Here is a 12,954-nt window from a genome sequence, read left to right as displayed (position 1 = left end):
GATGATAAAAACTACGAGCATGATTCCATTCTACACAGGTTTAAACAAGTGTAATTGTGTGTATTATTTGTTCTTAATTAATTTTTTCTTGCTTTAAAAAAATTTACTGAATAGTTCATTTAAAATGTTGTGTTAGTTTCAGATGTACAGCAAAGAGAATCAGTGTTACATATATTCACTCTTATTTAGAATCCTTTCCCATATAGACCACTACAGAGTATTGAGTAGAGTTCCCTGTGCTCTACAGTAAGTAGTGTGTATATGTCAATCACAATCCCCCAATTTATCCCTCCTCCCCTTACCCTCTTGTAGCCATAAGTTTGTTTTCTACATCTGTAACTCTAGTTCTGTTTTGTAGATAACCTCATCTGTACACTTTTTTTAGATTCCACACATAAATGAAAGTATATAATATTTGTCTTTCCCTATCTGACCTACTTCACTCAGTATGAAAAACCCTAGGTCCATCCATGTCGCTGCAAATGGCATTATTTCATTTTTTTTATATATAGCTGAGCAATATCCCATTGTATATAGTACCATATCTTCTTTATCCATTCCTCTGTTGATGGACATTTAGGGTGCTTCCATGTCCTGGTTATTGTAAATAGTGCTGCAATGAACATTGTGGTGCATGTGCCTTTTTGAATTATGGTTTTCTCCAGGTATAAGCCCAGAAGTGGGATTGATGGGTCATATGGTAGTTCCATTTTTAGTTTGTTAAGGAATCTCCATACTGTTCTCCATAGCGGCTGTACCAATTTACATTTGCACCAATAATGAAGGAGGATTCCCTTTTCTCCACACGCTCTCCAGCATTTATTGTTGGCAGATTTTTTGATGATGGCATTTGTGACTGGTGTGAGGTGACACCTCATTGCAGTTTTGATTTGCATTTTTCTAATAATTAGTGATGTTGAGCATCTTCTCACATGCTTTTTAGCCATCTGTATATCTTCTTTGGAAAACATTTATTTAGAACTTCTGCTCATTTTTCTTTTAACATCTTTATTGAAGTATAATTGCTTTACAATGGTGTGTTAGTTTCTGCTTTATAAGAAAGTGAATCAGTAATACATATATATATATATATATATATATATATGTTCGCATATCGCTTCCCTCTGGTGTCTCCCTCCCTCCCACCCTCCCTATCTCAACCCTCTAGGTGGTCACAAACCACCTAGCTGATCTCCCTGGGCTACGTGGCTGCTTCCCACTAGCTATCTATTTTATATATGCTAGGGTATATAAGTACATGCCACTCTCTCACTTTGTCACAGCTTACCCTTCTCCCTCCCCATAACCTCAAGCCCATGCTCTAGTAGGTCTGTGTCTTTATGCCCGTCTTATCCCTAGGTTCTTCATGAATTTTTTTTTGATTCCATATATATGTGTTAGCATACAGTATTTGTTTTTCTCTTTCTGACTTACTTCACTCTGTATGACAGACTCTAGGTCCACATGACTTTAAAAGTCCATCCACCTCACTACAAATAACTCAATTTCATTTCTTTTTATGGCTGAGTAATATTCCATTGTATATATGTGCCATATCTTCTTTATCCATTCATCTGTTGATGGACACTTAGGTTGCTTCCATGTACTGGCTATTGTAAATAAAACTGCAATGAATATTTTGGTACATGACTCTTTTGGAATTATGGTTTTCTCCAGGTATATGCCCAGTAGTCGGATTGCTGAGTTGTATGGTAGTTCTATATATAGTTTTTTAAGGAACCTCCATACTGTTCTCCATAGTGGCTGTATCAATTTACATTCCCACCAACAGTGCAAGAGTGTTCCCTTTTCTCCACACCCTCTCCAGCATTTATAGTTTCTAGTTTTTTTGATGATGGCCATTCTGACTTGTGTGAGATGATACTTTATTTTAGTTTTGATTTGCATTTCTCTAATGATTAATGATATTGAGCATTCATGTGTTTGTTGGCAATCTGTATATCTTCTGTGGATAAATGTCTATTTAGGTCTTCTGCTCATTTCTGGATTGGGTTGTTTGTTTTTTTGTTATTGAGCTGCATGAGCTGCTTGTAAATTTTGGAGATTAATCCTTTGACAGTTGCTTCATTGGCAAATATTTTCTCCCATTCTAAGGGTTGTCTTTTGGTCTTGTTTATGGTTTCCTTTGCTGTGAAAAAGCTCTTAAGTTTCATTAGGTCCCATTTGTTTATTTTTATTTCCATTTCTCTAGGAGGTGGGTCAAAAAGGATCTTGCCGTGATTTATGTCATAGAGTGTTCTGCCTCTGTTTTCCTCTAAGAGATTGACAGTTTCTGGCCTCACATCTAGGTCTTTAACCCATTTTGAGCTTATTTTTGTGTATGGTGTTAGGGAGTGTTCTAATTTCATACTTTTACAGGTACCTGTCCAGTTTTCACAGCACCACCTATGGAAGAGGTTGTCTTTTCTCCACTGTATATGCTTGCTCCTTTATGAAAGATAAGGTGACCATATGTGCGTGGGTTTATCTCTGAGCTCTCTATCCTGTTCCATCGATCTATATTTCTGTTTATGTGCCAGTACCATACTGCCTTGATTACTGTAGCTTTGTAGTATAGTCTGAAGTCAGGGAACCGGATTCCTCCAGCTTCGTTTTTTGTTCTCAAGAATGTTTTGGCTATTCAGGGTTTTTTGTGTTTCCAAACAAATAGTCAAATTATTTTTTCTAGTCCTCTGAAAAATGCCAGTGGAATTTTGATAGGGATTGCATTGAATCTGTAGGTTGCTTTGGGTAGTAGAGTCATTTTCACAATGTTGATTCTTCCAATCTAAAAACATGGTATATCTCTCCATCTATTTGAATCATCTTTAAATTTTTTCATCAGTGTCATAATTTTCTGCAAACAGGTCTTTTGTCTCCTCAGGTTGGTTTATTCCAAGATATTTATTCTTTTTGTTGCAATAGTAAATGGGAGTGTTTTCTTAATTTCACTTTCACATTTTTCATCATTAGTGTATAGGAATGCCAGAGATTTCTGTGCATTAATTTTGTATCCTGCTATTTTACCAAATTCATTGATTAGCTCTAGTAGTTTTCTGATAGCATCTTAAGGATTCTCTGTGTATAGTATCATGTCATCTGCAAAGAGTGATAGCTTTACTTCTTGTTTTCCGACTTGGATTCCTTTTATTTCATTTTCTTCTCTGATTGCTGTGGCTAGAACTTCCAAAACTATGTTGAATAAGAGTGGTGAGAGTGGGAAAACTTGTTTTGTTCCTGATCTTAGTGGAAATGCTTTCAGTTTTTCACCATTGAGGATGATGTTGGCTGTGGGTTTGTCATATATGGCCTTTATGATGTTGAGGAAAATTCCCTGTAATCCTACATTCTGCAGGGTTTTTATCATAAATGGGTGTTGAATTTCATCAGAAACTTTCTGCATCTATTGAGATGATCATATGCTTTTTCTCCTTCAATTTGTTAATATGGTGTATCACATTAATTTATTTCTGTATATTGAAGAATCCTTGCATTCTTGGTATAAACCCCACTTGATCATGGTGTATGATCCTTTTAATATGCTTTTGGATTCTGTTTGCTACTATTTTGTTGAGGATTTTTGCATCTATGTTCATCCGTGATATTGGCCCATAGTTTTCTTTCTTTGTCACATCTTTGTCTGGTTTTGGTATCAGGTTGATGGTGACCTCTTAGAATGGGTTTGGGAGTGTTCCTCCCTCTGCTATATTTGGAAGAGTTTGAGAAGGATAGGTGTTTGCTCTTTTCTAAATATTTGATAGAATTCGCCTGTGAAGACACAGTTTTAATTTCAGTGCTTGTGATTGGTCTGTACATATTTTCTATTTCTTCCTGGTTCAGTCTTGGCAGGTTGTGCATTTTTAATAATTTGTCCATTTCTTCCAGGTTGTCCATTTTATTGGCATAGAGTTGCCTGTAGTAATCTTTCATGATCTTCTGTGTTTCTGCAGTGTCATTTGTTACTTCTCCTTTTTCATTTCTAATTCTATTGATTTGAGTCTTCTCAGCTTTTTCTCTTGATGATTTTGGCTAATGGTGTATTAATTTTGTTTATCTTCTCAAAGAACCAGCTTTTAGTTTTATTGATCTTTGCTATCGTTTCCTTCATTTATTTCTGATCTGATCTTTATGATTTCTTTCCTTCTGCTAACTTTGAAGTTTTTGGTTCTTCCTTCTCTATTTCTTTAGGTTCAATGTTAGGTTGTTTATTTGAGTTGTTTCCTGTTTCTTAAGGTAGGATTATATTGTTATAAACATCTCTTTTAGAACTGCTTTTGCTGTATCCCATATGTTTTGGGTCGTGGTGTCTCCCTTGTCATTTATTTCTAGGTATTTTTTTATTTCCTCTTTGATTTCCTCAGTGATCACTTCAGTATTCAGTAGTGTATTGTTTAGCCTCCATATGTTTGTATTTTTTACAGATCTTTTCCTGTAATTGATATCTAGTTTCAGCGTTGTGGTTGGAAAAGGTACTTGATACGATTTTAATTTTCTTAAATTTACCAAGGCTAGATTTGTGACCCAGGATATGATCTATCCTGAAGAATGTTTCATGAGCACTTGAGAAATAAGTGTATTCTGTTGTTTTTGGATGGGATGTGCTATAAATATCAATTAAGTCCATCTTGTTTAATGTATCATTTAAATCTTGTGCTTCCTTATTTATTTTCATTTTGGAGGATCTGTCCATTGGTGAAAGTGGGGTGTTAAAATCCCCGACTATGATTGTGTTACTGTCGTTTTCCCGTTTTATGGCTGTTAGTATTTGCCTTATGTATTGAGGTGCTCCTATGTTGGGTGCATAAATATTTACAGTTGTTATATCTTCTTCTTGGATTGATCCTTTGACCATTATGTAGTGTCCTTCTTTGTCTTTTGTAATAGTCATTATTTTAATGTGTATTTTTCTGATATGAGAATTGCTACTCCAGCTTTCTTCTCATTTCCATTTGCATGGAATATGTTTTTTCATCGCCTCACTTTCAGTCTGTATGTGTCCCTAGGTTGGAAGTGGTTCTCTTGTAGACAGCATATGTACAGGTCTTCTTTTTGTATCCATTCAGCCAGTCTGTGTCTTTTAGTGGAAGCATTTAATCCATTTACATTTAAGGTAATTTCCGATATGTATGTTCCGATTCCCATTTTCTAAATTGTCTTGGGTTTGTTATTGTAGGTTTTTTCCTTTTCTTGTATTTCTTGCCTAGAGAAGATCCTTTATCATTTGTTGTAAAGCTGGTTTGGTGGTGCTGAACTCTCTCAGCTTTTGCTTGTCTGTAAAGGTTTTAATTTCTCCATCAAATATGAATGAGATCCTTGCTGGGTAGAGTAATCTTAGTTACAGGTTTTTCTCCTTCATCACTTTAAATATGTCCTGCCAGTCCCTCCTGGCTTGCAGAGTTTCCGCTGAAAGATCAGCTGTAAACCTTATGGGGATTTGCTTGTGTGTTTTTTGTTGTTTTTCCCTTGCTGCTTTTAATATGTTGTTTTTGTATTTAATTTTTGACAGTTTGTATAATATGTGTCTTGGAATGTTTCTCCTTGGATTTATCCTGTATGGGATTCTCTGTGCTTCCTGGACTTGATTAACTATTTCCTTTCCCATATTAGGGAAGTTTTCAAATATGATCTCTTCAAATATTTTCTCAGTCCCTTTCTTTTTCTCTTATTCCTCTGGGTCCTTTATAATTTGAAATTTTCGTGTGTTTAATATTGTCCCAGAGGTCTGTGAGACTGTCCTCAGTTCTTTTCATTCTTTTTTCTTTATTCTGCTCTGCAGTAGTTATTTCCATTTTTTTATCTTCCAGGTCACATATCCATTCTTCTGCCTCAGTTTTTCTGCTATTGATCCCTTCTAGAGTATTTTTAATGTCATTCTTTGTGTTGTTCATCATTGCTTGTTTCCTCTTTAGTTCTAGTTCCTTGTTAAATGTTCCTTGCTTTTTCTCTATTCTATTTCCAAGATTTTGGATCACCTTTGCTCTCATTTTTCTGAGTTCTTTTTCAGGTAGACTGCCTATTTCCTCTTCATTTGTTAGGTCTGGTGGGTTTTTACCTTGCTCCTTCATCTGCTGTGTGTTTTTTCTGTATTTTCATTTTGCTTATCTTGCTGTGTTTGGGGTCTCCTTTTCGCAGGCTGCAGGTTCATAGTTCCTATTGTTTTTGGTGTCTGTCCCCAGTGGCTAAGGTGGTTCAGTGAGTTGTGTTGTGTTCTGATAGAGTTGGCCAGTGGCTGTGTTCTGCTGGATGAGACTGCATCTTGTCTTTCTGATGGTCAGGTCCACGTCTGGTGGTGTGTTTTGGTATTATGATTTTAGGCAGCCTCTTTGCTAATGGGTGGAGTTGTGTTCCTCTCTTGTTAGTTGTTTCACATAGGGTGTGCAGCACTGTACCTTGCTGGTCGTTGAGTGAAGCTGAGTCTCGGTGTTGAGATAGAGAACTCTGGGAGATTTTCACCATTTGATATTATGTGGAGCTCAGAGGTCTCTAGTGGACTAATGTTCTAAAGTTGGCTGTCCCACCTCAGTGGCACAGCCCTGATGCCTGGCTGGAGCACCAAGAGTCTGTCTCCACATGGCTCTGAATAAAAGGGAGAAAAGATAGAAAGAAAGACAATAAAATAAAATAAAGTAAAATAAATTTTTTCAAATAAAAAATTATTAAGAAAAAAAACTTTAAGTTAAAAAAAGAATAAAAACCCAGATGGTCAGAACCCTAGGACAAATGGTGAAAACATAGCTGTACAGACAAAATATCACACAGAAACTCACACATACATACTCACAATAAGAGGAAAATTGGAAAAGATAATCTATCTTGCTCCCAAAGTCCACCTTCTTAATTTGGGATGATTCACTGTCTCTTCAGGTATTCCACAGATGCAGGGTACAGCAAGTTGATTGTGCAGCTTTAATCTGCTGTTCCTGAGGCTGCTGGGAGTAATTTCCCTTTCTCTTCTTGTTCGCACAGCTCCCAGGATTCAGCTTTGGATTTGTCCCTGCCTCTGCATGTTGGTCGCCTGAGGGTGTCTGTTCTTCTCTCAGGACGGGGTTAAAGGAGCAGCTGATTTGGGGGCTCTGGCTCACTGAGGCCAGGGGTAGGGAGGGGTACGGATGTGGTGCGAGCCTGCGGCGGCAGAGGCTGGTGTGATGTTGCACCAACTGGAGGCGCACCATGTGTTCTCCCAAGGAAGTTGTCCCTAGGTCACATGACCCTGGCAGTGGCAGGCTGCACAGACTCCCAGGAGAAGAGGTGCGGATAGTGACCTGTGCTTGCACACAGGCTTCTTGGTGATGGCAGCAGCAGCCTTAGCATCTCTTGCCTGTCTCTGGGGTCCGTGTTGATAGCCGCAGCTTGTGCCCATCTCTGGAGCTCCTTTAAGCAGCGCTCTTAATTCCCTCTCCTCACACACCAGGAAACAAAGAGGGAAGAAAAAGTCTCTTGCCTCTTCTACAGTTCCAGAGTTTTCCCAGACTCCCTCCCAGCTAGCCGTGGTGCACTAACCCCTTCAGGCTGTGTTCACACAGCCAGTCCCAGTCCTCTCCCTGCATCCGACTGAAGCCCGGGCCTCAGTTCCCAGCCCCTGCTCGTCCCGGCAGGTGAGCAGATAAGCCTCTCGGGCTGGTGGGTGGTGGTCGGCACTGATCCTCCATGCGGGAATCTCTCCGCTTTGCCCTCCACACCCCTGTTGCTGTGCTCTCCTCCGTGGCTCTGAAGCTTCCCCCTCTGCCCCCCGCAGTCTCCACCTGGGAAGGGGCTTTTAGTGTGTGGAAACCTTTCCTCCTTCATAGCTCCCTCCCACTGGTGCAGGTCCCGTCCCTATTCTTGTGTCTCTGTTTTTTCTTTCTTCTTTTGCCCTACCCAGGTATGTGGGGAATTTCTTGCCTTTTGGGAGGTCTGAGGTCTGCCAGCGATCAGTGGGTGTTCTATAGGAGCAGTTCCACATGTAGATGTATTTCTGATGTATCTGTTGGGAGGAATGTTATCTCCGCGTCTTACTCTTCCACCATCTTCTCTAGAATCCTCTGCCCATATTTTGATTGGTTTGTTTGTTTTTTTGATATTTAGCTGCATGAGCTGTTTCTATATTTTGGAGATTAATCCCTTGCCTCATTTGCAAATATTTTCTCTTATTCTGAGTATTGTCTTCTTGTTTTATTTATGGTTTTCTTTGCCTTGAAAAACCTTTTACATTTCATTAGGTCCTATTTGTTTATTTTTGTTTTTATTTTTATTACTCTAGGAGGTGGATCAAGAAAGATCTTGCTGCGATTTATGTCAAAGAGTGTTCAGCCTGTTTTTCTTCTAAGAGTTGTATAGTGTGAGGCCTTACATTTAGGTCTTTAACCCATTTTGTGTTTATTTTTGTGTATGGTATTGGGGAGTGTTCTAATTAAATTCTTTTACATGTAGCTGTCCAGTTTTCCCAGCACCACTTATTGAAGAGGCTGTCTTTTCTCCATTGTATATTCATGCCTCCTTTATCAAAGATAAGGGGACCATATGTGCATGAGTTTATCTCTGGGCTTTCTATTCTGTTATATTTATCTGTATTTCTGTTTTTGTGCCACTACCATACTGTCTTCATTATTGTAGCTTTGTGGTATAGTCCAAAATCAGGGAGCCAGATTTCTCCAGCTCCATTTTTCTTTCTCAAGCTAGCTTTGGCTATTTGGGGTCTTTTGTATTTCCATACAAATTGTAAAGTTTTTTTGTTCAAATTCTGTGAAAATTTCCATTGGTAATTTCATTGAATCTCTATTTTGCTCTGGGTAGTACAGTCATTTTCACAGTACTGATTCTTCCAACCCAAGGGCATGGTATATCTCTCAATCTGTTTGTGTCACCCTTGATTTCTTTCATCAGCATCTTATAGTTTTCAGAGTACAGGTGTTTTGCCTCCTTAGGTAGGTTTATTCCTTGGTATTTTATTCATTCTGATGCGATGGTAAATGAGATTGTTTCCTTGAATTTTCTCTCTGATCTTTCATTACTAGTGTATAAGAATGCAAGAGACTTCTGTGTATTAATTTTATATCCACAAATTTACCTAATTCATTGAGGAGCTCTAGTAGTTTTCTAGTAGCATCATTAGGCTTTTCTATATATAGTAACATGTTATCTGCAAACAGTTACATTTTTACTCCTTCTTTTCCAGTTTGGATTCCTTTTGTTTCTTTTACTTCTCTGATTGTCATGGGTTGGACTTCGAAAAAAATGTTGAATAATAGTGGTGAGAGTGACCATCCTTGTCTTCTTTCTGATCTTAGAGGAAATGCTTTCAGTTTTTCACCATTCAGGATGATGTTTGCTGTGGGTTTTTCATATATGGCCTTTATTATGTTGAGGTAGGTTCCCTCTATGTGCACTTTCTGGAGAGTTTTAATCATAAATCAGTGTTGAATTTTGTTAAAAGATTTTCTGCATCTATTGAGATGATCATATGGTTTTTATTCTTCAATTTGTTATATGGTGTTTCACATTGATTGATTTATGTATATTGAAGAATTCGTGCATCCCTGAGTAACTCCCATGTGATCATGGTGTATGATCCTTTTAACGTGTTGTTGGATTTGGTTTGCTAGTACTTTGTTAAGGATTTTTGTGTCTAGGTTCATCAGTGATATTAGCCTATATTTTTTTCTTTCTGTGATATTTTTGTCTGGTTTTGGTATCAGTGTGATGGTGGCCTTGTAGAATGAGCTTGCGAGTATTCCTTCCTCTGCAAATTTTGGAAGAATTTGAGAAGTGTAGGTGTTAGCTCTTCTTAAATGTTTGTTAGAATCCTCCTGTGAAGCCATCTGATCCTGGACTTTTGTTTGTTGGAAGAATTTTAATCACAGTTTCAATGTCAGTACTACTGATTTGTTTGCTCATAAATTCTATTTGTTCCTGGTTTAGTCTCGGAAGGTTGTCTCTTTCCAAGAATTTGTCCATTTCTTCTCTGTTGTCAATCTTATTGGCCTATAGTTGCTTGTAGTAGTCTTTTACGATCCTTTGTATTTCTGTGTGTCCATTGTAACTTCTCCTGTTTCATTTTTAATTTTATTGATTTGAGTTCTCTCCCTTCTTTCTTGGTGAATCTGGCTAAATGTTTATCAATTTTGTTTATCTTCTCAAAGAGCAGCTTTTACTTTCATTGATCTTTGCAATTGTTTTCTTTGTGTCTATTTCATTTATTTCTTTCTGATCTTTATGATTTCTTTCCTTCTACTAACTCTGGGTTTTGTTTGTTCTACTTTCTCTAGTTGCCTTAGGTGTAAGATTAGGTTGTTTATTTGAGATTTTTCTTGTTTCTTCAGGTAGGATTGTATTGCTATAAACTTCCCTCTTAGACCTGCTTTTGCTGCATCCATAGGTATTGGATTGTCCTGTTTTCATTGTGATTTGTCTGTAGGTATTTTTTGATTTCCTCTTTGATTTCTTCAGTAATCCATCAGTTATTTAGTAAGATATTGTTTAGGCTCCATGTGTTTGTGTTTTTTACAGCTTTTTCCTGTAATTGATTTCTAATCTCATAGCATTGTGGCCAGAAAAGATGGTTGATATGATTTCAATTTTCTTAACTTTACCAAGGTTAAAGTGACCTATAATGTGATCTATCCTGGAGAATATTCTGTGTGCACTTCATAAGAAAGTGTAGTCTGCTGCTTTTGGATGGAATGTCCTATAAATATCAATTAACTCTATCTGGCTTAATGTATTATTTTAGGCTTATATTTCTTTATTAATTTTCTGTCTAGATGATCTGTCCATTAGTGTAAGTGGGGTGTTAAAATCCCCCACTATTTCTGTATTACTGTCAATTTCCCATTTTATGGCTGTTTGCATTTGCGTTATATATTGGGGTGCATGTATACTTACAATTGTTATATCTTCTTCTTGGATTGATTCCTTGATCATTATGTAGTGTCCTTCCTTTTCTCTTGCAACAGTCCTTATTTTAATGTCTATTTCATCTATGAGTATTTTTACTCCAGCTTTCTTTTGATTTCCATGTGCATGGAATAACTTTTTCCATCCCCTCACTTTCTGTCTGTATGTTTCCCTAGATCTGAAGTGGGTCCCTTGTAGACAGTATATATATGGGTCTTGTTTTTGTATCCATTCAGTCAGTCTTTGTCATTTGGCTGGACTATTTAATTCATTTACATTTGAAGTAATTATAAATATGTAAGTTTGTAATGCCATTTTCTTGTTTTGGGTTTGTTTTTTAAGGTCTTTTTTCTTCCTTTCCTCTTTTGTTCTCTTCTCTTGTGGTTTGATGACCACCTTTAGCATTGTTTTCGGGTTGCTTTTACGTTTTTGTGTGTGTGTATCTATTTTAGTTTTTTGGTGTGCATTTCCCATAAGGTTTTGATAAAGCAGTCTCTCTCTATATATATAAATATGTAAATATAAGTATATATTTATATATATAAATATATAAAATTATATATATTCATTATGCCATATATAATAAATATATTAATAATATGTAATATAATATAATATGTAATATAAGTATAATTTATAATATATTTATAATATATAAATAAATAATATATTTAATATATATAAATATACATAAATTGATATCTAAATCTAAATATATATATATATGTTTGTTTTAAGTTGCTGGTCTCTTAATTTCAAATGAAATTCCCATTTCCTGCATTTGTACTCTCCTCATGGTTGATGGTTTTGATATCATGTTTGTGTATGAATGATTTCCTGTTTATTGTATGTTTGCCTTTACCAGTGAGCTTTCTCATTTGTGATTTTCTTGTTTCTAGCTGTGGTCTCTCTTTTTTTCCCCCTGTCTAAGTAAGTTCCTTTAGCATTTGTTGTAAAGCCTGTTTGGTAGTGCTGAATTATCTTAGCTTTTGCTTGTCTTTAAAGGTTTTGATTTCCCCCTCAAATCTGAATGAGAGCCTTGTTGTGTAGAGAATTCTTGGTTGTAGGGTTTTCCCTTTCATCACCTTCAATATATTGTGCCACTCCCTTCTGGCCTATAGAATTCCTGCAAAAAAACTCAGCTGATATCCTTATGGAGATTCCATTGTATGTTATTTGTTGCTTTTCCCTTGTTGCTTTTTATATTTATCCTTTGTGTTAATTTTTGTTAGGTTGATGAATATGGGTCCTGGCATATTCCTCTTTGGGTTGATCCTGTATGAGACTCTCTGCACTTCTTAGACTTGGGTGACTATTTCCTTTCCCATGTTAGGGAAGTGTTTGGTTATTATCTCTTCAAATATTTTCTCAGGCTCTTTATCTTCTTCTTCTGGGACCACTCTAATTTGAATATTGGTGTATTTGATGTTGACCCAGAGGTCTCTGAGACTCTTCTCATTTCTTTGCATTCTTTTTTCTTTATTTTGTTCCCTGGCAGTGATTTCTACCATTCTGTCTTCCAGGTAACTTATCTGTTCTTCTACCTCAGTTATTCTACTATTGATTCCTTATAGTGTATTTTTCATTGCAGTTATTGTATTGTTCATCTCTGTTTGTTTGTTCTATAGTTCTGCTAGGTCTTCATTAGATATTTCTTTGTGTTTTCTTGATCTGTGCCCCCATTCTTTTCCTGAGATCTTGGATCATCTTTACTATCATTACTCTACATTCTTTTTCAGTTAGATTGCCTATCTCTTCTTCATTTAGTTGTTCATATAGCTTTTTATCTTGCTCCTTTGTCTGCAACGTATTTCTTTGTCATCTCATTTTGACTAACTTACTGTGTTTGTGGTCTCCTTTCCACAGGCTGCAGGATTGTAGTTCCTCTTGCTTCTGGTGTCTGCCTCCTAATGAGTGAGTTTAGTCCAGAGGTTTGTGCAATTATCACCTTGACTGGTGTTGTGGTGACAGAACCTTCCCTGAATATTGAGTGGTGCCTCCCCTTTGTTCTGTGGCTGTCACTGCCCTGTCAGAGGCAGGGTCTCCTCCCTAGTTGTTGTAGTGGAGGTCCCCAGATCTATT

The sequence above is a fragment of the Globicephala melas genome, chromosome X (genome assembly GCF_963455315.2).
Source record: "Globicephala melas chromosome X, mGloMel1.2, whole genome shotgun sequence".
NCBI classification, from domain to species: Eukaryota; Metazoa; Chordata; class Mammalia; order Artiodactyla; family Delphinidae; genus Globicephala; species Globicephala melas.
Note: the sequence above shows the minus strand (reverse complement) of the source record.